This window comes from Ochotona princeps, chromosome 6, assembly GCF_030435755.1.
Source record: "Ochotona princeps isolate mOchPri1 chromosome 6, mOchPri1.hap1, whole genome shotgun sequence".
NCBI classification, from domain to species: Eukaryota; Metazoa; Chordata; class Mammalia; order Lagomorpha; family Ochotonidae; genus Ochotona; species Ochotona princeps.
The window spans coordinates 58,283,083-58,306,028 of NC_080837.1; the positions used below are offsets into that span (position 1 = coordinate 58,283,083).

At 38.1% G+C, this 22,946-nt stretch overlaps 1 protein-coding gene across 2 annotated transcripts in view; it reads right to left on the reverse strand.

Moving 5' to 3' along the window:
* SLC25A21 (solute carrier family 25 member 21) overlaps window positions 1–22,946 on the reverse strand; it is a 473,857-nt gene that overhangs the window by 321,018 nt on the left and 129,893 nt on the right. Inside the window, exon 2 of one of the 2 annotated variants that reach the window (XM_058666356.1) lies at window positions 9,646–9,751. The exons of the other annotated variant lie outside the window; for it this stretch is intronic. The gene's annotated coding sequence lies outside the window, so the exon portion shown is untranslated. The remainder of the gene's footprint in view (window positions 1–9,645; window positions 9,752–22,946) is intronic. 2 annotated transcript variants of the gene reach the window in all.

Genomic DNA, 22,946 nt, shown 5'->3' on the forward strand with positions numbered 1-22,946 from the left:
AGAAATAGTGTATTAGGGAAAATAATGGACCTCAAGGATGTTCCATCCTAGTCCCTGGAGCCTGTGAATATGTTTCTTTGTATGACAAAAACAATTCCAAAGATGTGAATAAATTAAGGACCTTTGAGATGAGATTAGCCTGCTTTGTGCGGATGGGCCTAATCTAATCACAAGGTTCCTTAACAGGAGAGCACATTTTCCAGTTATGATCAGAGGAAGACCTGATTACAGAATAAAGGAAAAAGGAAGGACAATTTGGTTCACTTCTGAAGATAACGACTAGGACTGATGTTGTGACATAATGAATTAAATTGCCACTTGTGACACCAGCATTCCATATGGGTACTGGTTTATATTCCTGATGCTCCACTTCCAGTTGAGCTCCCTGCTAATGTGCTTGGCAAAGCAGTGGAAGACGGTTCAAGTACTTGGACTGCTGCAACTTTGTGGGAGACCTGGATGCAGCTCCTGGTTCCTGGCTTCAGATTGGCTCAACTCCAGCCATTGCAGCCATTAGAAGAATAAACTAGTTGATGGAAGATATCTCTCTTTCCTTCTCTCTGTAACTCTGCCTTTCAAATAAATCTATCTTTAAAAAAAATTAAAAGGTGGAGTTGGGAAAGGCATGAAGCACATTCCTCCCTGGAGCTACCAGAAAAAAAAAAAAAAAGGCATCGCTCATGATACCCGAGGTTGTCAGTGTGGCTCTGGCAGCACAGCCCTGTGAACAAATATCACAATTGTTCTCTCTTTTTATTCCTTTTGCTGTCCCTAAGAATTGAATATGTACAAGGGTCTGAACTATTCTACCTCTCCTAATAACTTCCATGTCCCTGTATTTCTCTCACATAAGCTTCCTGCAGACCCAGCTAATTGATGGCATACAAGACAAAAAGGTAGGGCTCCTTTTGCAAAAATTCTTGAGAATCTTCAGACAGTGAGAAACTAGTCAGCTCAGGCTGCTAAAACACAATGTCACAGATTGGCTGGTATTTCTCATAGCTAAGGAGGGCAAGAAGTTCAAGGTTGAGGTGATGGTAGATTAGGTGTGTGGTGATGGCCAACTTCCCAGTTTGAACTTCATTGTCTTCTCAATGTATCCTCAGATGGCAGACAGCAAAGACAAGCTCTTCTATCTCTTCCTAAAATGCCACGAATTACTTTCAAGAGGGCTCTACTCTCATGATCTGAATGACCACTCAAAGGCTGTTCTCCTCAATACTATCACATTGGAGTTGGAATTTCTACATGAAACTGAGGGTTATACAAATATCCACAATCCAAAAAAATTATAAACCAAGTGTTCTCCTGGTCATAAGGCCCACATGCCCAAGAAGCTCACCCATGAGGTTTCCCCTGGGTGCCTGCTCAGAGGACCCTCAACTAAACAGACATTTGTTATTTTCCCCTCACATACATGCCTTCTTGCACCAAACCTGACCATGCTCAGTTAGGAGGACAGGACACTGTTGTGTCTTTTCCAATCTCTGATGGTTTTACAACAAGGTTTATTGACTGAAACCTATTTTTGGTTCAGTTTTGGGGTTTCCTTTTTCCTTAACAAATGATATATGCCAGGATTTGGAAACCATGTGGGTTTTTGAGCCAACCTCATTAGGAGAGAAAAAAAGGCTATGTAATGAGAATTACAGTTGTGATTGCACCATCATGTCCAAAATAAACAGCAAAGCAAAAGTCAAGCAGAAAATTCACAAACACAATCTTCTATTTCATACTTAAAGGAGCAGAAAACAACCTAAGAGCTACTTAGGGTGAAAGACTGAAATTTTCACCCTCTGCTCCTGCATGCAATTCTAAGTCCAAGTATTTTGAAAGGAGGCACTTCGCAAACATTTAGCAATTCTAAATATCAGGGCAACATAGCCCTTAGCAACCCCTCTAGGTCTCGATCTATTCAGCAATTTGAACTCCAAGTAGTCTCTCTGAGATTTGTTGCATAATGATAAATACCTGCTTTAACTCAAATCTGTACATTTCTATATTATGTATTTCTCACCACTATGTATTCTACCTTGATGCGCATACTTTTCACATTTTTCTGAAGCAGCTGATATTCTCAATACTTCTGTCTTGGGGATTTGCAAAGACACTGTAGGTAAAAAGAGAAACTGAAATGGAAAATGCAGTTGATAGAATGTTCAAATGACAGTCCGGATCCCCACATTTGTTGAAGGTCAAGGTATGGGCCAGCACCTGCGTCTGTGGCTGCTCATCCTAATCATTTTTCTGTGCAATGCTGCCTCTCATAGTTTGTCATTATACCAAAACACTGGTAGACTTTGTATTTTTTGCAATATCAGATTACTAGAATAACATCTGTCAGTTTAATACATTCCCTTTAACAGTACACAGGATTCCCACAGGCATTACAAGTGGACTAATAACTTGGCCCCTTCAATTTTATGTTATTTAAATATTTACCTAACATTGATAGAACCTGAGCACTGTGTAGGAGGTTAGTTTCCCAGGACCATACCTTGAATCCTGAAAAGTAAGAAGGTAAAAGAACACACTGTCCTTGGAAGCTCCATGACAATCACCTGTTGCTGCTGCAGGATATCTCTTATGGTCCACCCATAATTCACCCATGGAGATAACATCTTCAACAATGTATTGGACAAACATTTGAGTGTTCTAGATCTTAATTCAGTTGTGACATTCACAAGAAGTCTTCCAATACATTCACTTCCTTTTTATATAATCTGAGGCAAGAATAAGGGGCAAAATGATGATTCTTACATCATAAGCCAAATGTGAAATTTGAAAACTTCTGTTTTAAACTTTTCTCCTTATTAACTCAGTAATCTTTAATCACAGAATTATATATGGGGAGAATTCGTGTATTTGTTGAGCACATGAGGCTATAAACTTGGACTAAATGTAAAGACTCATGTTTGAGTTGAAGCTTAGGAAAACAATCTTAGTCTGAGATTATTTGGCATTTCCTGGAACAGAAACACTATCAGGGACAGAGGAAACTTAAGTTTTTATAAGGTGCATGTCAGTCCCTACAAATGTGCCTAAACTCCATTTCTCTTCTTCAGGAATGCTTTACTGCCAATGATCTTATCTCAAATTTGCCAAGTTTATCAGAAAACTGTATAGAGACACCAACACTTGGGAAAAAAACTTCAATAAAGCAGAACATGGTTTAAGGTTAATATATTATTCAGATCTTAGAACTGTCAGCCATGGCATTTTGAACACTGCTGTAAGAAAAAAAAGGGCAGTGATTTTTGTTGCCAAACCAGGATATAACTCCAAAGATATGGGTAAATTATAATCTGATGAAGCATTTTAGCAGAAGTGCCTTTGATAAGTCATTTGACCACTCTAGGTCTCTACTCCCTTCTGTAAAATCAGAGTAATATTCACCTTGCAGGGTTATTGTGAAGGCTAGTCAAAATTTATGTAAGGTGCCTCACACAATATTGAGGGAATGAAGTATAGTTTATTTGGGTCTGTGTTTTGTTAAATAAAAGATAAAAATGTGTTTCCTTTCTTTCTGCCATATCTTTCTGTTTGTAAACATACACACGCACACACACACACCCCACACACTCCCTTCACGTTAGACGATCAATTTTGCTAACAACATGACAAAACTTTAAATGTATTAAATAAACTCCAACTGAATGAAGATAAGAATTAGGTAGCTCCTTGGTTACTACAGTTTTAGAACTGACATTTCCTGATTTGTATTTTCTAGGAGCATAGTGAAGAACATTATATAATCTCCAGAAATGAACGAAAAGACATCTGCATGAAAGCTGACAAAGTTAATGTTTGCCTTTAATTCTACAGTAATTATTAACCTGTTATTACTAGAATTACTAAATCAATTTAAAGTCTTAATGTTTTTGCAGTGATAGTAGAATGTACAAGTATAATTTAAAAGTTACCTCTTCATATCCATTGAGGCACCTGCAAATAAAAGAAAGTTTGATACCAACAGGGGAGGATGATTTGGAATTCCTAATATCACTGGTTAGTACCATGCATTCATTTAGGGGGATTTGTAACTGTTCAAATAAATTACCAAACCAAATAATAAACACTTAATGATTACCAGACCGAGCCCATAGCTCTAAGTCGCCTTCCTTTAGGTTCAATGTAAAACAGGTAATAGTTATCAAACGTCTTATTGCTGCCATCAGCAGAACATTCAGAACCCAGTAATACCTTCATTCAAGGATTTTAACAGGTGTAATGCATTTTACCTCAAAACCCACAATATCAATTTTGAAGAAGTATCTTATATGCTGACCACACATGATTTGTTAACCAACAAAATGTGTCTCTCTCCATCTCAGATTAGGCATTTCTCCTTCTATATTCACAATCCTTCCAGGCCCTTATGTTGTTGAGCAGGGTAGAGGCCCAGGAATTTTGAAATAGGAGTCTTTCTTGTCTGGATACAATCTTTCTCATTCATATCTTTCCTACTCTTTCACTCCCACAGAATAGCAGCACACCACTGCAGCTAGCAATTATTGCTTACTACACGCCACACATTGACTTAATCCTCATAATAATTCTATGGTGCTAATACTTTCACCGTAATAATTTTAAGGTGAAGAAATAGAGGATCGGGGGAGTAGCTTGATTTTTAAAAAACATCAGCTAAAAAGGGGGTTGGCACTAATGACATAGTGATCCAAGCCTTTCCCTGTGGCACCAGAATCCCTTATGAGTGCCATTTAGAGTCCCAGTTGCTCTACTTCCAATTCAGCTCCCAACTCACGGCCTGGGAAAGCAGCAGAGGCAAGATCAGGTCCTTGGGCCCCTGCATCTATGTGGGAGACCCGGGAGAAGCTCCTGGCTTCAGCTTTGAATTGGCTTAGCTCCAGTTGTTAGTGGCCATTTGGGAAGTAAACCAGCATATGGAAGCTATCTGTCTTATCATCTCTCTATAAATCTGTCTTTCAAATAAAATAAATAAACAAATAAACAAATTTTGAAAAAAATTTTTTAAAATGTCTAGGGCCTGGTTTCTAGTCCATGTCTCAGAGTTTTTAACCATTCTATTACACTACTACTCTTTGTTTCCATCACTACCATAGCTGGCCTCTAGTTCTCATAGTATATTACAACTCATGCTCCTGTTTTGGTTAGCATTCTTATTAATAACAGAAATTTTGTATCTAATACTCTTGTTCAGCTCTTTCATCTCCTCTTCCAGCAAAAAATGTATTATCTTAATTCTCTGTTCTTCACTTGATCATACTGTCATGTCAGCCGGCCTCAATCATGTCCTCATGAACATTCAGCATTAGATATTGGTGAATTCATATCACACATGGTAACAGATTCATGCACTGTTTAAAAGAGAAGTCTCTGGAGCCAGATTTCAAAGCCAGGGTTCTCAATTTTCCAACTTGGGCAATTTACTTAACCTTTTTGTGCCTCATTTACTCAGCTATAAAAAAGGGGATAATAAATGTTGTTGTGGGCAAAAATACAAGTTGCTGATTAGTCATATTGGCTATGATACAGCCTATTCTCTTTGTACTGTTTGAATATTTTCTCTGCTGACATTTGGTGCTTGACTGAGGAAATAGCTTTATAGTAAACCTATAAGCAATGGATCCCAGTTAGGTGAAGGAATAAACAGAAAACAAGGGATGTGAGGGTACAGTGGTTTAGAATATTAGTCAGCCGGGCAGTCTGAACATTTTTATTTCTTGCAGGATATGGGACTAGGCCAAGGCCCTCTCTTCTAAAATGTCTTTAAATCAAAATGTGTTGACAAATACATGCAGGGTGAATGAAACGAAAAAATAAAAAGGCTCAAAGTGAGGAGCAATTAACTCAAAGTAAAGGAGAAAGAAGGAAGCCTGGGAGTTGTACCTACTTCCACTGATTAGTGTTTGACTTTACTGGGGGAAAGGGAAAGAATGAGAGGAAAGAGACAGACCAAATCTCGGTAGGAAAGCAGGCAGTGCCCTGAACCACAGGACAATTTGTTCTCAGAACTAGGACCAAAGCAGAGTCCATGAAGGATTATGTTGTGGGAACCTTGACGATAAACACACTTGTGATGAAAGAAAGAGGCCCCCTCCATACTGTGGGCATAAAAATTGAAAACAGGATGATGTAATTCTTAGAAATGGAACAATTTGGGATTCAACTCAATATGAGTTGAACCCCTGCTTTGTGCCAGGCATTGAAGGCAGAATGTGTGCTCTTGCACAAGTATTTTCTAGAGGAGATGCCTTTTCCACTGGACAACCAAAAGGATGAGGAGGGGGAAGAAGAGGAGGGGCAGGAGGGAAGACAACTTCTGTGGGTGGAGCTTTATGCTCTGCTGTGGATAACAAGTACAAATTAGGTAGTTGGTAAGGGAAACTGAATGTGGCGATAAAATTGCCATGTTGGTTAAAAATAAATATTACTTTGGAATATGCATGAGATAGGAAGTAAACGCTTGACTGAAGAGACACAAAAAGTAGGATTTCAAACTACACCATTTAAATTTGTGTAAAGCATTTTCATCCATGTCCATACTTTTAGAGATACTTAGTGAAGCCTAAAACAACCATTGGAGAGCCTGCTATTATCACCATTTCACAAATAAGAAATTTTGGGGAACAGAGAGGTTAGCCTTGTTGCCCAAGGTCACACAAAGAAAGCCAGCTTCAATATTACAACTCTTTCCCTAAATTTCTTGCCAAGATGATGTCAGCTCAACTAACATTTTCCCAAAGTGTGATCCCTGTAACACTAGTTCTGCAGAATGTTAGTAAATTTCTTTTCTATGGTGAAGTAGTAGTGGACATGCTGGGAGCACAGAGTTAAACAGCTTTCACACTGAGAGACTTCTCAGAGTCTTAAAAATTATCATAAGTACTATGAATTTCCAAGTGGAAGAAATACCATGCGGTTTTCTTAAACTTATTTGATCACTGAACACTTTTGTGGACTGCCTCTTGGACTTTGAACAACATGGGATACACATGGAAAATGCTGCATCAGCATGTACTGAGTTGAGCACAGAAGTTACATTTGGAGGATGGGCTGAGAAATAGATGAATCACGACAAGATAAATCTGAAATAAGTAATTCACTTGGACAAACTTGGTGTTCAGAAGATAGGAGCTAGTGCCACCAAATTGGATAATCACATTCTCTAAGCAGCATTAAGTCTGCTTACTTCTAGAGAATTCTGAAATAAATAATGCTTAGAGGCAAAATTCAGTGTAAAAATATGACCACATATATGCACACTATTAAAGATTGTCATCCAAAATATACAAAGAATATTTAAAGCTCAATAAGAAAACCTAAAGCCCCAATGCAAAAATGCACCAAATACTCCACACCGAAGCTGCTGAAGGGCAAAAAAAACATACAAAAAAGGTGTTCTGGGCGCATCAGGCAGTACTGAGCAAACCTCAGCCCACAAGTAAGACTGGAAACCAGGATGGAGCACAGGACATGCCCGGCTAGGTTCTTGTACCAACTGGTCTGCGTGAGCCACGGATGCCGAGCCACAGTGTCTAAGGCAGGGATCGCGACAGGTGATGGGCTGTGCCAAGCTGAGTCAGAGCAACCACTGGCATGCTGAACACTGGCTGGGAACAGGCCCGGTTGGGGAGCTAAGGGGACACCCTAGCTGGATGGAGGTTCCCACTAAGGGGCGCATGAGCTGGAACTGGGGCTGCGTTCTGGTCAGGATACAGTTGTAGTCTCCCTTGGCACAAGTGTGGACTGGGACAAGACGCACCAGGCCGGGCCAGACTGCAACAGCTTCTGGTGTGCGGGACGGACTAGGCTAAGTCTCAACCCCTACTGAGCCATGTAGGAGCTATGTGTGTGTACGGACGAGCCATGGCTAGGCTGAAACATCCAACAGCAAGAACCAGAATGGGTTGAAGGCCAGTTGGGAACAGCCACTGTTTCTGCTAGGGCAGGAGGTGAACTGAGTAGTGCTGGCTCATGGACCCACTGGTATTCACGAAACCTGGCACTAGGAGGGGTTCTGATGGAGGAGCCTAGGCAACTCCTCAGGCAGGACACAGACCCTGCAGGTAAGCGCAAGAAGCATGGAGGGAAACAGCCCAGAACAGGCCATGGAGAGTGTCCCACTGGCATACATTTGGCATGGATCGGGGGAAGACCAGGCTGAATCAGTTCACATAATCTACTGGCAAATCCGAACGCCAGAACAGAGTGTGAGTCGAGCCAGGTTCGGTCGCGACAAAAACAGTGCACAATACGGAATGCCAAGGTGAGGTTGCCTGTGCCAGATGTGACTGCAGCACCCAACCAGCACAAGTGAGAATCAGGAAGGGAGGGGCAGAGTCGGCAGGGGAATAAGGGGTGGTTCCCTTGCTGGACAGCTACTCCCACTAGAGAGCATGAGCTGGGATGGGGGTAGACCAGACTAGGCAGGGCTACAACACCTGTGCTCCTCATGCGGACCAGATCAGGGAAAAACCAGGCTGGGCTGATTATTCCTACTAGTGCAAACAAAATTAGAGTGGGTGAGGGTTGTTGGGGCTTAGCCACAGCATCAGCTGGCAGAAGTTGGCACTGGGGGCTAGTTCTGTCAAGTTAAACCACAGAACCACCTGGAGAGTGCATAATCCGGAAGTGGGAGTGGCCTGGGAGGGGGAAATAGTGGGCTCCTCCCTCTTGGGTTACCACCCCCCACAGGAGGGCATGAAAACTAGGACAGGGGCTGGGGTGGCTAGACAGAGAGACACCCAACAACATCCGTGAAGCCTGGATAGTTGAGCTGGTTAGACGGAACAAGGTTTTAATACCCATTGACATGTATGAGAGCAGAAGGGGATGTGGGACAGACTGGACTAGTCTGCCGAACATACTGGCAAACCAGGGTAGTGGGCGGGCCCGTTGGGGGTTATTGTGGGTCGCTCCAACTAGGCTGCAGCTCCAACTGGTTTATGTGAGGGCCAGTATGTGCTGGGCAGAACCAGGCTGGACTGCAAACACCCATTGGTTCCAGTGGAAGACAGGGATGGAAACAGAACGAACCCAGAAATTGCAACCACCAGCTGATTTGGGCACTGGACTGTACCGGGCCCTGTGCTTGCTAGTACATGCAAGAATCTGGTCTGGGAACACCTCAGACAAAGTTTCTTTGGGGATTCCCCCCAATTGAGCTTCCGGACTCAGAACCCTAACCATGAAAAGACAGAGGACAGAACAAATCAATCAACCACCTCAGCTATATGTTGGCAATGAAAATACTGGGCAAACGGAGACTCTAAGATGGACTATGTCAATCAGTGGATTCTCCAACGACCTCAACATGCTTGGAGTGGTGAGAGTGGCAGCAATTCAGAACTGTAGAACTACCAAAACCACTTGCGCAAGGCCCTCGGAGCATGCCCCACATCTGGGACCTGGGGTGGGTGGGAGTCTGGGTGGGACTCTCCCTTAAAATCCCCTTTTACATCAGATATATTAAGGAAACAATACAGAACTAATTGTTTTGCCCATCTTCCTGTAGTGCTTGAACCTTTTTACCCCAATTATGTCAAGATTGCCAATTAATTAATTAAAGAAACATAAAAATTTTAAAAACAGAAAAAGATGTTCTACACTCTGTCATCAGTAAAATACAAACAAAAACAACAATATGACATCTCTACATACCTAACAGAATGATCAAAATGAGAACACTGAAAGCACCAAATCCTGGCAAGGATCTCAGGAAACAGGAACCATTCACTGCTGGTGGGATTGCAACACAGTGCAGTCACTATGGAAGATAGTTTGGGAGTTTCCTACAAATCTAAATCAATTTACTTTTATTGGATAATATAGCAATCTCTCTCTCTCTCTCTCTCTCTCTCTCTCGTACTTATCCAAATAAATGGAAAACACAAAAAGTTTACAACCACCTTATTCATAATAACCAAAACTTGGTACTATTTGAAGCATCACTTACTACTTAAATGAATAAACTGTAGTATATCTAGACAATAAAATACAATTAGTACTAAAACGACATGAGCTATTAAGACATATAAGCACTTGATAAACATTAACCCCATATTTCTAAGCGAAAGAATCCAGCCTAAAAAGTCTATATAACTCTGCCTCAAACCATGTGACACGCTGGAAAAGGTAAACCAGGGGAACTAAAAACAACAGGAGTTGGGGAATGGCTAAGCACTGAGGAATCCTGAGGCATTAAAAAAATCTCTAAATGATACTATCATCACGGATATATGTCAGTCTACAGTTTTTGAAACCACAGAATGTGAAACTTACATAAAGTAGAGACTGTGGGTGATTAAGACATGTCAATGTAGGTTAATCCATTGCAAAATATGTTCTACTGGGATGGAGGATGTTGATGTTGGGAAAGTTAGTGCATATGTAAGGGCAGGGAGTAAATGATGACAAACCTCTTACCCTTTTCTTGTTTTTTATAGGAACTTCAAGCTGCTTTTAAAATACAAAAACAGAAAACAAAAACCAAAAAGTCAGCATTGTGGTACAGCAAGGATTTGAGATGCCTTAATTCCATACTGGAAGGCTATTTTGAGTCCCAGCTACTGTGTTTCAGTTCAAGCTTCCCATTAATATGTCTATGAGGATGGTAGAAAACTCGGATGTCTGCCACCCACATGAGAAACCTAGATGGAATTTTGGACACTTGGTTTCAGTATCACCCAGCTCCAGCTGTTGTGGATACTACAGCTATCACAGTTGCTTCTCAAGGTCCACTTCAGTAGTAGGTATTAAGTGGACCTAGGCCTTGAACCTGGCTACTCTGATGTGCTACACGGGCATCCAAATGACACCGTAACTACAATGTCAAATATTTGCCCCATTGTCTTATACATTTTAGCTCATAATAAAAACGGTGTGGAATGAGTGAATTACTAGTCTGTTTTTATTAAATGTTTGAATCTTTAAATGTATTATTTCCCATGATTCTTCAAAGACAGTCTGATTATCCACTTTAGAATTGAAGAAATTGATGCTCTAAGAAATAGAGTAACTTGCTCAAGGGCACACATCAGAAATCAGAATCTAGAGTCAAAGATGCTGACTCTCCTTTGAACTACTGTACTTCATAGTCTGATTTATTACTATGATAAATGTGTATCAATTACACTAACATGTTGACTTGCCATAATTCCCAGAAACACATTTATTTTCTTCCTTTTTTCCTTGTATTTCTTCCCTTCTTACATTCATTTACATTACATATACATAAAGCTGCATAATATGCACTAAGGATACAAATTTATACAAAATACACCTCTACTCACAAAGAGCTATATTGGCCAGAATGAAGCCAGACATATAAACAAACAATTTAAAAATATGCATTTGTTTTGTATTATAGAATAGAAATAATTATATCCAATGTATTTCCCACTTTTTCAATTATAAGAAATATTAATCAGAATCATGGCTGAAATATTGAAATAGCCTTACATTAATTGCCCCTAAACATGTAAATATCAAACCCTGTGAATATCATATTCTGTTTCAGATTATTTGGAATATAAATGTTGTATAAATACTAAATAAAAATATTAAGTATTCCACTATTTATTAAGCAAATCTTTACTAATATTTATTTGAAGCACAGTGCAAATTATTGTAATACACTAAAAATGACTATGATAGATGCCTACTTCTCAGTAAGTTTATTATAAGGCAGAGAGACATTGACACACGTAACTGTAGTGCAGTACCGCAAGTGTAAAATGCCTTCTTTTCAGCTGGAGGACCCAGGATGTCAGTGCAAAGAGCCCAGCTCCCTGGCCTTTGCTCTTGACTATGTTTCTATGTACTGCACTCATTGGGGTTGGTGCAAATGTAGCACTGATACTGGTTCTTGTTCCAAGGAAAAACCCCGTGGGCATGTACAGTCAGCTACAATTCATCAAACTCTATGCTTACAACATGCACTTTCTTAGTGCATATTATTCTTCAGTAATGGGTTCCCCTCCAAAATACTGCAAATCTCCTTTGCCTCACACTCAGACCACATGTTCACTTATTTCTTATGCCCTTCCCAAGAAAGCCAATTTAAGAGAATCTACCCAATTTAAAGTTTAATAATCTCTCCTACTTCACGCCTAATACCAGTAGAGAGTATTGCTGTGAACAACTCCCAGAATCAATGTTTTCTTTGACTATGATTAGCTCATTGGTGCCACATGTTCTGTGAGGGCATTAACAGCATTTTCAAGATGGCAACATAATGAAAGAGGCATTTGAAGGTAAAGCAAGTAAATAGCTAGTTTTTATTTTCTGAAAACAGCCTGCAGCCACCCACCAAATTCTATTTTGAAATACAGTTCCAGTGCTTGGTGAAAAAACTATCAACTGACAACTGTTATTTATAGAAGACCCTGTAAAGGGTATTAAAGATGTCAAGAATGTTTTATCTTCTAACCTAAAACCTGTCTCAGGCAGAAATAATCATCGCTGCAGAGTCAGCACAGGCATTTCATGTTAGTACTGTGTTTGAAAGCACCTGGGCCAAGGTGAAAATATGTAATTCATGGTATAACTGAAAAAGCTACTAGTCAGGAAGATAGATGGATTGAACATTTTCTTTTGCCACCAAATAGCTAATGATGGGGTAAACACCTCCAAGCAAAACAAAATCCAGATTGTTCCTGCTGTTCTCTGACCACCTCTGGCATCCATTAGCTTACCAAGCTTGCCCCCTAGAAATGGAACTGGCTGCAATGCCTCTAGGAGTCACATACTCCCTCCCAACTTTAAGGAACACCTGCTATGAGAAAACGGGGTAGAAGACAGAGCGAGGATCCAAACTAGGCTTGCTGTTTCTAAAGTCCAATCTCTTTGTTGTCACACTATATGGCTTGCTGATTTAAAAAGATCTCCTCTGCCCTCCTACTTGAAACAGAAATAGTAATACAGACAGATCCAGCAAATTCATTTCGATCTATATCATTCTCTTGAAATTGTTGCTCTGGTTGTTGACCAACTAGCTAAGCAAGCGGAGACAGGGCGCCAGATGATCTGTACTTATCCAGACTCGATATATTCTCTAAGGACACTGCTCATCAAATGTTGTCTTCCAATTTATTTTTTCTAAATGGATGGCCATCCTTTAGACATCTGTATCACAAATGTGTGTTTGTGCCTACAAGTACAGATCACAACCATCATCATCACAGCAAAAAGAATTCTAGAAACAAAAATCAGAGTAGCAAGTTCTCAGGACTCAATATTACTTTGATAAACACCCCCCAGTAAGCTCAGGCATCTCTTCAAACCAACCCTCTTGTTTGAGTCCTTAGAACCCATCTGTAGTTAATGTGGCATCTTGTTTGTTTTCCTTTATTTATTCTCTAAGAACTATGTCAATGTTTGCCCATTATAGTTTATTAAATAGCCATAATTAGATAGCATAATGATATACAAAAGTTGAAAATGAGGTTTGTTGCAAACTATAGTACGTAACATAACATCTGTTAAGAATTGAGTTCATTTACCTAGTTATGATAGATTTTGTTTTTAAGGCATTGCACTATGGATTTGATTTGTTTTATGTGTATTTTACAATTAACATTCCCTTATGAATAAATATATTGTATACATACACACATATGATGTGATTCAAAGTTAAGAGATTCCTAAGCTGCTCATACAAAATCAGTGCATGTGGAATTAAGTCACATTACACACCAAATGAAAAGAACTACAGCATAAAACACAGATAGCATGTACCCTGTCCATGCATGTAAAACAGCATACTGTACATGCCCAATCTATCATTGTTATTCTTTTCTTTTTTGAAAAATTAAAGTACATTCTTCACTTGGTAGGTAAATAACAAAACAGATTTCTAAACGATTAAGTCAGTAAGTAAGGGTAAATCACATTCAAGACTCTACCCTGCCCAACTATTCCACTGATAGTTAATAAATAACAAATATCACTATTGTGAAATAAGTGTAAGTTATTTGGACAAATGTTTATGCTTAAATACGAACACATAAACAAATGACTACATTTGTGAAGTGTGAGTTGGTCCCATTGTTGGCTCACTAATGACAAACAGTAGTTATAGCTTTCTTTTCTAAACTTTCTTAATGTTTTCAAGCATTCAACATACACTACATATATTAGTTTCATATTTCATTTTGAAGTATAATAGCTCTTTTTTCCTGTCTTTATCTCAAATTATACCCCAATCTTAAGTTATTAGATACACTTAGCAACATTCATATTTTTATTAAGCAACTTTGTAAAATAAAACTCCAATGAAAAGATTTGCCAAAATTGTTGAAAAAACAGTGTTCTAAAGAAAGGAACCTCTAGCACAGTCACTGAACTTTCTGCTACATGTGTTGCGGTGATAGGGAAATAAGCTTTGGGCAGTTAATTTTGTTAAAAAATATTTATTTTTGGAAATGCAACAAGGTGGAGCAATCCACCGTGGGGGGGGAGGGTTTGGGGACGGGCGGGGGGAATCCCAGTGCATATAAAAATGTGTCACATAATGCAATGAAATTAATTTTTAAAATATTTATTTATTTATTTATTTATTTATTTATTTATTTATTTATTTTAAAAAGTCAGATATACAGAAAAGAGATAGAGAGCAAGATCTTTTGTCACTCCACAAGCACTTGTAATGGCTAGGACTGAGCCAATCTGAAGCCAGAAGTCAGGAGCTTCTTCTAGGTCTTCTACGTAGGTGCAGGGTCCCAAGGCTTTGGGCCATCCTTCAATTCCTTCCCAGGCCACAAACAGGGAGCTGGATGAGAAACGGGGCTGCCGCAGCATGAACCTGTGCCCATATGACATTCCGGCAAGTGCAAGGCAAGCTTAGCTTCTAGGCTAATGCACTGAACCAGACAGTTAATTCTCTCTCTCTTTTTAAAAAGATTTATTTATTTTGATTGCAAAGTCAGATATACAGAGAGGAGGAGAGACAGAGAGGAAGTTCTTCCGTCCGATGACTCACTCCCCAAGTGACCACAATGGCTGGTGCTGTGCCGATCCAAAGCCAGGAGCCAGCAACCTCTTCCTGGTCTCCCACGCAGTTGCAGGGTCCCAAGGCTTTGGGCCATCCTCAACTGCTTTCCCACGCCACAAGTAGGGAGTTGGATGGGAAGCGGAGCTGCCAGGATAAGAACTGGTGCCCATATGGGATCCAGGATCATTCAAGGCAAGGACTTTAGCCACTAGGCCACCACGCCGGGTCCGACACTCAATTTTCTTAAGTGCTATCTCAGAACCTCAAACATGTTAAGTTCTTTGTTTCTATTAGAAATATTAGATATTAGAAGTAATATCCATATTATCTTTAATTGGGATTATCTTACATGCAATGCCTATATTTTAGTAGTTCTCCTCTAAGAAAAATTGTTGCAATACATTGATAAGTGATATTCAGGAATCAGAAATACACTATGGCAATGCTTATTAAGCAAAACATTTTAATTTACCATTTCTTCTAGTAACACTTGATAAGGAAACCACTCATCCTATCCACGGTGATATCTTCACCTTCTCCTAAAACAAACCAACAAGTAAACAAAAATCCAGCAAAATCAACATATTTTTGCCTACAATGACAAAACAATGACAGGATACCAGAAAGAAATTTAGAGATTAAAAAGATAAATAATACAAACAAAAAACTTGCTAAAAACATTAGTTGTCAGATTGACAGTATAAATTAGCTGCTGGAGAGGAACACTAACAAACGAAGACATATGTTACTCCAAGAACTGGCCTTACATTAACTTGGCCAAATTACATGCTTCACTTTCAGAAAAAAATTCATGAAAAAGTCATCGTTAAAAGCATATATGGTGGCCTGGAAGTTATTTACTCATTAAAAAGCCAAAACTTTCAGGTCACTCAGCAGAATTTGCCCAAGAAATCTTCTCTTGCCAAGAAAAAAGAAAAAGTGTTCTCTTGAATTTACTGGCACACTGTAATAGGAAAAATATTGAAATAGTGATAGTCTGCTTAAATAAATTTCTATTTCCATCTTTTCAAGAAAATTATAATAGCTATATCTTTTAATTAAAACAAAATCTATTGGAAACCTCTGCATCTTAAGGATTTCTAATCTATTTTTGATTATTGCAAGGAATTTATCCATACAACTACTATTCATTTGTCACTCATATTTTGAAATAAACTCTCACTCCAAAAGGACTGTACAAGTTAACAATCTGTTTAAAACTGAGGGTTGGAAGAGATTTTTCAACTAATTTTCTGTATTTCTTATTGCACTATATATCATTATGTTCTTTGTCCCACACAAGTGTTCATTCTGCTGATTTGCCAAGTAGAACTATGGATATCTGCCTGAACTTGTCTTCATCTGGATTTGTATGAAAATTTTATAGGTTTAATGCAAATATAAATAGGATCTTAATGCTGCACTGTCGCTATAGAACCTGACAAAATGGGAGTTCCAGCCATAGCCAGAAGGATACCAAGCCGTGAGGCGCATAGAAAGGCACGTCCTCTGGTATTGACTTTTAAACCACATCTTAAGAAGACTTCTCAGATACCCCATCTACTTACTAGAGCAGTCCTCCAAAATTTTCTCCATCTTGTATAATGCAGACAAAATACTCATCACCAATTTAAAAATATTTGATTGAAGAAGAAAGGAATGGTTTGATTAATTATTGTTTCCTCTTCCTCTTAAGTTTTATTTCTATAAAGTTTGACGTCTTAATAGTCCTACAGAGACATTAGATGTAGGATTGTTTGCAACAGAAATAATTTTATATCAGGAAAGTGTAAATGTATTTTACTGCTTCTAAAACTATAGCTTTCTTGATAATGAGAGAAATTGCAGCCAACAATTTGAAATGGAGAGGCAATCTTAGTGCAGCAGAATATTATACCTTATACAAAGAACCACACGGAGACAAAATGTTTGAGAGGAATCAAGGATCCAAGATTAAGCCAAGAGTGCTGCACAGTTAGCGCAAAGCCCCCTCTTAGTTCCTTACTTCCCTGTACTACTGAATGCTAACGCTGAATTAACACCATGACATTATCTAGTAGCCTAACTGTCCAGGGGTTAAGATTCACAATACAGGACAGGACTGGATATGCAGAAACAAGTATTAATCCACACCAAAGATACTAGAGAGAGACAGGCATCAGTAAACATGTCATAGTTTGGCTGAATCTTTAACACACTAGAAAATTCAGTCAAATGTGTGAAGAATACCATATGAGCTCAAATCATTATCTAGTCTAGTTGGCATAAGCAATGGAAATTTGATGTGGAAATAATAATGGAAAAAAACTCAACATAGAATTATAACATCAGATTATACAGTACAATTATATTACCTGTGGTCCTGGATTTACTGCATTTTTACCATTTAGTTTCTTATCTGAAAACTGGAAAATGTGAGTACATACATGACATGATTCTTGGATGATTAAAATGCCTACATAAGCAAAAGAGCATCGTATATGAAGTAAACAGATAATAAACATTTTACAAAAAAATTAAAAACTTTGTTCCACTGTACTTGCATGCTATAAACTCATCAATGAGAATCTGGTATGTCTTTCTGGAATGCATTGTGTTGAAGACACTAACGCTCCTTCTGATGCAGCCACTACCTGACGTCTGTACTACTTGAGATAGTAACTGTCTTATCTGCCTTGCTGAGCCAGTTAGGATTTTAAGCTCCTGCAAACATTCATTTAGGACTCACTTTGTTCCCTAAGAGGCTTGGCATCCATGAGAGAAATGTGATTCCAACACTGTAAGTCACTACAGCATGCTGAAAGAAAGGGAGCCTTCAAGCCCAGAGCACTTAGACTCATCAGGGTCCAAGAAGGAGTCCACTAGTTCAAAGAGTAGTATCCAACCTTTAAAGTTTATAAAGGTTTGAAATTTATTTGTGAGTGGACAAGCATTCTAGATCCTTAGAGGGTGTGCCAGTATTAAAACACACGACACTGTTTGTTGTTTTAACTGTTTCTTCCAGTAACTGTAGGTGAGATCATAAAAGTATTTGAGATATTTAAGGTCTTTTGGAATTCATAAGGATGTGAGGTAGAACAAGCAGCGGGAGGACTTACTGGTAAAAACCACTTCAATCAAGCTACTTTCAAAAACACTGTTATAGGAGCTAGTGTTAGGGCACACTACATGAAGCCACTGCCTATGGCACTGGCACCCCATTATCAGCATGTTAGTTTAAGTCCCGCCTGCTCTGCTTCTGATCCTCGTATTGTACCTAGCAAGAAACAAGAAACAAGCCAAGGACTTGGGTCTCTGTCACCCATGTGAAAGACTCGGTTTCAGCCTGGCCCAGCCCAGGTCATTGCCAAAAATCAACATCCTTTTTGTTTTCTTCCAGAGCTTTCTAAGTTTATTAAAAATAAAATAAAAAATTTAAATGTACACTTCAGCAAAATAACAATTATCTTGTGTCAAGAATCTGAAACCATGCATGAAGTGTGAATTTAGGGATATTAAACATGACAATTATTGTATGAATAGTGACATTAAAAGCCATATGATATATAATCTGTATAGTGAGGGCAGTTTTAATATTAAAATATAAAGCCTAGAAGTCACCCACTGCCATCAAATTTTTTGTTTTCTTGATATATCCAATGTGTCCTTTTCACATGTAACTTAAAATTTTCAAACTTAAAATTAGCCTCTTAAGAGGAAAATGTATCACTGCAACTTCTGCCCCTAGCACTCTTAAAACAAGACAAATTGGAAATTAGATGCTAAATTACATGTTGGAGAAAACACATGCCCACAAGTAGTACAAGCTCCAAATGCATAAGGTAGTAACTCCAAATGATCATAGAAAAGTCAACTCAAGTTCAAGGCATAACAGGAAGGAGGTTTAAGGTTTTAGTTTTTATTTAAGTCAAAACTTAATTTCATGATTCTATTATTTAATGCAAATATATTAAATCTCTCCAAAACAGTGTCTGCATGTATATGGTAGCCAAATTTCCTAACTTTAACAACAGTTACTTGGTTTAAAAGGTTCAATTTTCATTATAGAGCAAACTCTTAGGATACTCAATATAAAGAAACTACCCTTGAAGTTAGCAGGGTCATCACAAAAAATCCACAGTGCTGGGCTATGTTTAACTTCTCATTCTACTGTCAGAATGACAAAACTGATTTGATTGTAAGTAGTCTCTAAAGAAGGCCAGTGGGATTTGGGGATATGCCAACTTGTTCCAACCACCTTGAACTTGGAACTCAGAGAGCACAGTATCAGACCTCTTATGGGGATAGTGGTGGAATGTGGAGTTCATAGTTTAGCTAAACAAAAGTTCAACTGACTTTTAATTATAAAGTATATGCTTCAGGAACTCCAATTATTGGGAGAGCATTTGAAAATAATAGTTTCAATAAACATGATTTCAAAAGACTTCTCACCATTGAAAACTGCTATTCTACGGGTGCGAAATAAAACACCATGCTTTGTCCCACTTAATTCTGAAAGGTTTGGATTTTGGTTTAATAGTTGGTATGTCTGTGTTGAGTTTACAGATAAAGATCAACTCGATGGCATTTTACAAAATTAGTTGTGTCTAATCCCCAGTGTCCCAGTTGACATTTCCTTTATTAATACAACAGGATACACATGGCTGTGGGTGACCTCTCACACGAGTTTGTTGTGACTGCTCGAGCCTAAAAAGTACAGCCGCTCTGCAAAGTACATGAGACCTTTCCAAGGAGAAAAATTACTTCATCAAGTCTTCTCTGTTAGAACAACTAGAGTTTCTTGAGCATTTGCAGATTGGTTTTCCTAATTGTTGTAATATTTGGGTAATAAGAATAGACACTGCAACATTAATTTCAAAAGTGCCTTCCAAAAATCCATCTCTTTTATTTATGTGCCAATTTCATGCAAAAGTATATTGCTGGTTTTTGTTAAAATATTTACTCCTTTCCCACCAAGTACTCCAAAGTTTTCATCAAGTCATTCAATAACAGTTAATGGGTTTTTATTTATTTCTTTTATTCTCTCCTTTACCTCCCTTTCTTTAATTTTTATTGCTCAAACATTTCTAGAATAATTTTGTCTTACTTTCATATAAAGTGAAAAGGAAATTGCTAACAAACAAAATGGTGCTCAAAAGTGTATGTAAGATAACAGAGAAATGTTTTTGCATTTCAGGTTAGAAAACATAAAACAAACATTTTTATGATTTCAAAAAATTGACTCTTTAACAGTCGACTGTACTCGTTTCCAAGCTGATATTTCTATCTGAAATATACATATCTTTTTAACGTAGCATTTATCTTTTTTGAGATTTATGTGAAATGGTACTACACAATGACTATCATAATTGCAGATTAATTTATGTGATTTACAAAGCAATGTAGGAAGCTTTTTATATGACTAACATTGAAAAAATGCCTTTGTTGTTTATTTCAAAATTTATTTACTTCTATTAGGAAGGCAGTGGCAGAGAGAAAGAGATTAATCTTCCACCCACTGTTTCACTTCCAAAATGCCAGGCCAAAACAAGAGTCTAGGAGCTCCGTTCTGGTCTCCCACATTGGAGGCAGGTAACCCAGGGTTTGAGCCATCACCTGCTGCCTCCTAGAGGTATATTCACAGGAAGATGGATCAGAAGCAGCATCAGGACTTAAATATAGGCTGTGTAAGACGGGCTGTGGGTCACCAAAGTCCCAATTCAATCCATTGTGCCACAACACCCATTATTGTCCTTTATATATTTTAGCGAAAAAGAATAGTATGATGATGATTATAATATTAACTTTATTTAAATATATACACATGTGTATTTATTTTAAGATATGTTTATTTAGGGCCTGGCGGCATGGCCTAGTGGCTAAAGTCCTCGCCTTGAAAGCCCCGGGATCCCATATGGACGCCGGTTCTAATCCTGGAGGACCCGCTTCCTATCCAGCTCCCTGCTTGTGGCCTGGGAAAGCAGTTGAAAACAGCCCAAAGCCTTGGGACCCTGCTCCCGCATGGGAGACCAGGAAGAGCTCCTGGCTTTGGATTGGTGCAGTACTGGCCAGGTTGCAGTCACTTCCGGAGTGAACCATCGGGTGGAAGATTTTTCTCTCTGTCTCTCCTTCTCTTTGTATATCTGACTTTGCAAGAAAAATAAATCAATCTTTTTTTAAAAAAAGATATGTTTATTTAGCTGCTTACATAAAAATCTGTATTTTTGATGGTGTTTGGTTTAGAGGTTACGATGCTGTTTAGAATTCCTGAATCCCAGATCAAAGTGCCTGGGTCAGAGTCCTGGCTCCATTCCCAATTCTAGTTTCTAATAATATGTATCCTGGGAGGCAGAGGTGATGATTCAACTAGTTAGATCACTTCCAACAACATGGGTTCCCAGCACTATACTTCATCATTGTGAGCATTTAGGGATTAAACCAGCAGATAGAAGCTCTCTTTATGCCTCTCAGATAAATTTTTTAAAGTATTTTTTAAAATATATTTAAAGTCTTTGTTTAGGCACAAATACTCAATTTTACAAGATCAAAACTGAAGTGCTGCTCTTTCTCCCAACACAGTCTCCTATCACTGAGTAAAATAGGAGACTGTGAAAGTGGAACATGAGATAATATGTCTGTCAGAAAAGTGCAGAAAAATGCAGAAAACTGGCAAAGCTGGATGAAAGCATGCAAAAAGTATCAAACTCCAGAAGAAGTAAGATTTTTTTTAAGGTATAAGAAGGTAAGTCAGGAAAATCTATTGAGGCTAGATATGTACATTGAAGCTGGAAAGATGAGTGAGATCAGATATTGATGGACTAAGGAGGGCTTTCTTGTCCTTAAACTTAGGGAAGCCACATGCAAACTTGAAAGAAGAGCAAAATACCAGATTTATGATATAGATAAAATAAGATGAGGAAAAGCTAGCTTCTAAAAGACAAAATCTACAACTCAAACACCCACCATTAATAAAGCAAAAGTGCAGAGCAAATCTAAAACATTAGGGATCAAATAGTATAATTTTTAATTAAAGCATAATATACAAATCAAAAGGCATGCACTTAGTACAAATTCAAATACATTGAAAAATTAAACTCTTTTCCAAGGGACTAAGTGTCAAGGCTTTGCCAGATGAAAGTCACTATCACTAGTTTTATAGGAACAGGGGCAAGAGGTGTTTGAAAAAATAAAAACATTGAGGATTATATTCCTTGTAACACTTTGGTAAACTCTTTATAGGAGGTTGCTGGATATAGAGAAAAACAAAAGCCTTTCAAAATATTAATACATTGACAAGTCATCAAATTGAAAATATTTTTTAGAGTTGGAAAACATGGGAACTTCGTATTTTCCATTAAGAGATTCATCCAAGCATCTGCATGAAAAAAAAAAAAAACAACAACTCTAGAACACAAGAAAAAAGTCACTTAAAAAAAAAATCAGAATTCAGATATGACCTGCTTTGACCTCAAATTCCTCTGGCCATTCTGTTACAAAGTAATCAGAAATACACAATGTACTTGTTGAATTTGTTTGTACTATGTAAAATTGATTTTTTTCTTTAATACTAAAATTTGGTCCATCTGTTGAGAAAACAGAAAATGTTCTAAATATATACAAAGAGTGGAAATGCTTCATTCCACTGGCTGTATCCTGTGGTATATGCATTTTCATCAGTATGTTTGTCTTGCAGACAAAATGAATATCAGATGGTGGTTTTGAAAAAGGGCAGACCTAACATGAGGTGATTAGTTTCAAAAACAGATTTTTATTCTTGATAAATTATTACCAAATACAATCATCTGTTGATTGAGGATATAAAACAGATTGGTCATACTACAACCCACAGGTTAAATGAAAAACGGAAATAATAAGTTTATTTAACATGGTCTTACATTAGGTTCCCAGCAGTGCAAATCTAAGGCAAATAATTAGATTTCCAATTTAAAGATATACATTTGTTAAGCCAGACATTTCCTGAGGTCATCTA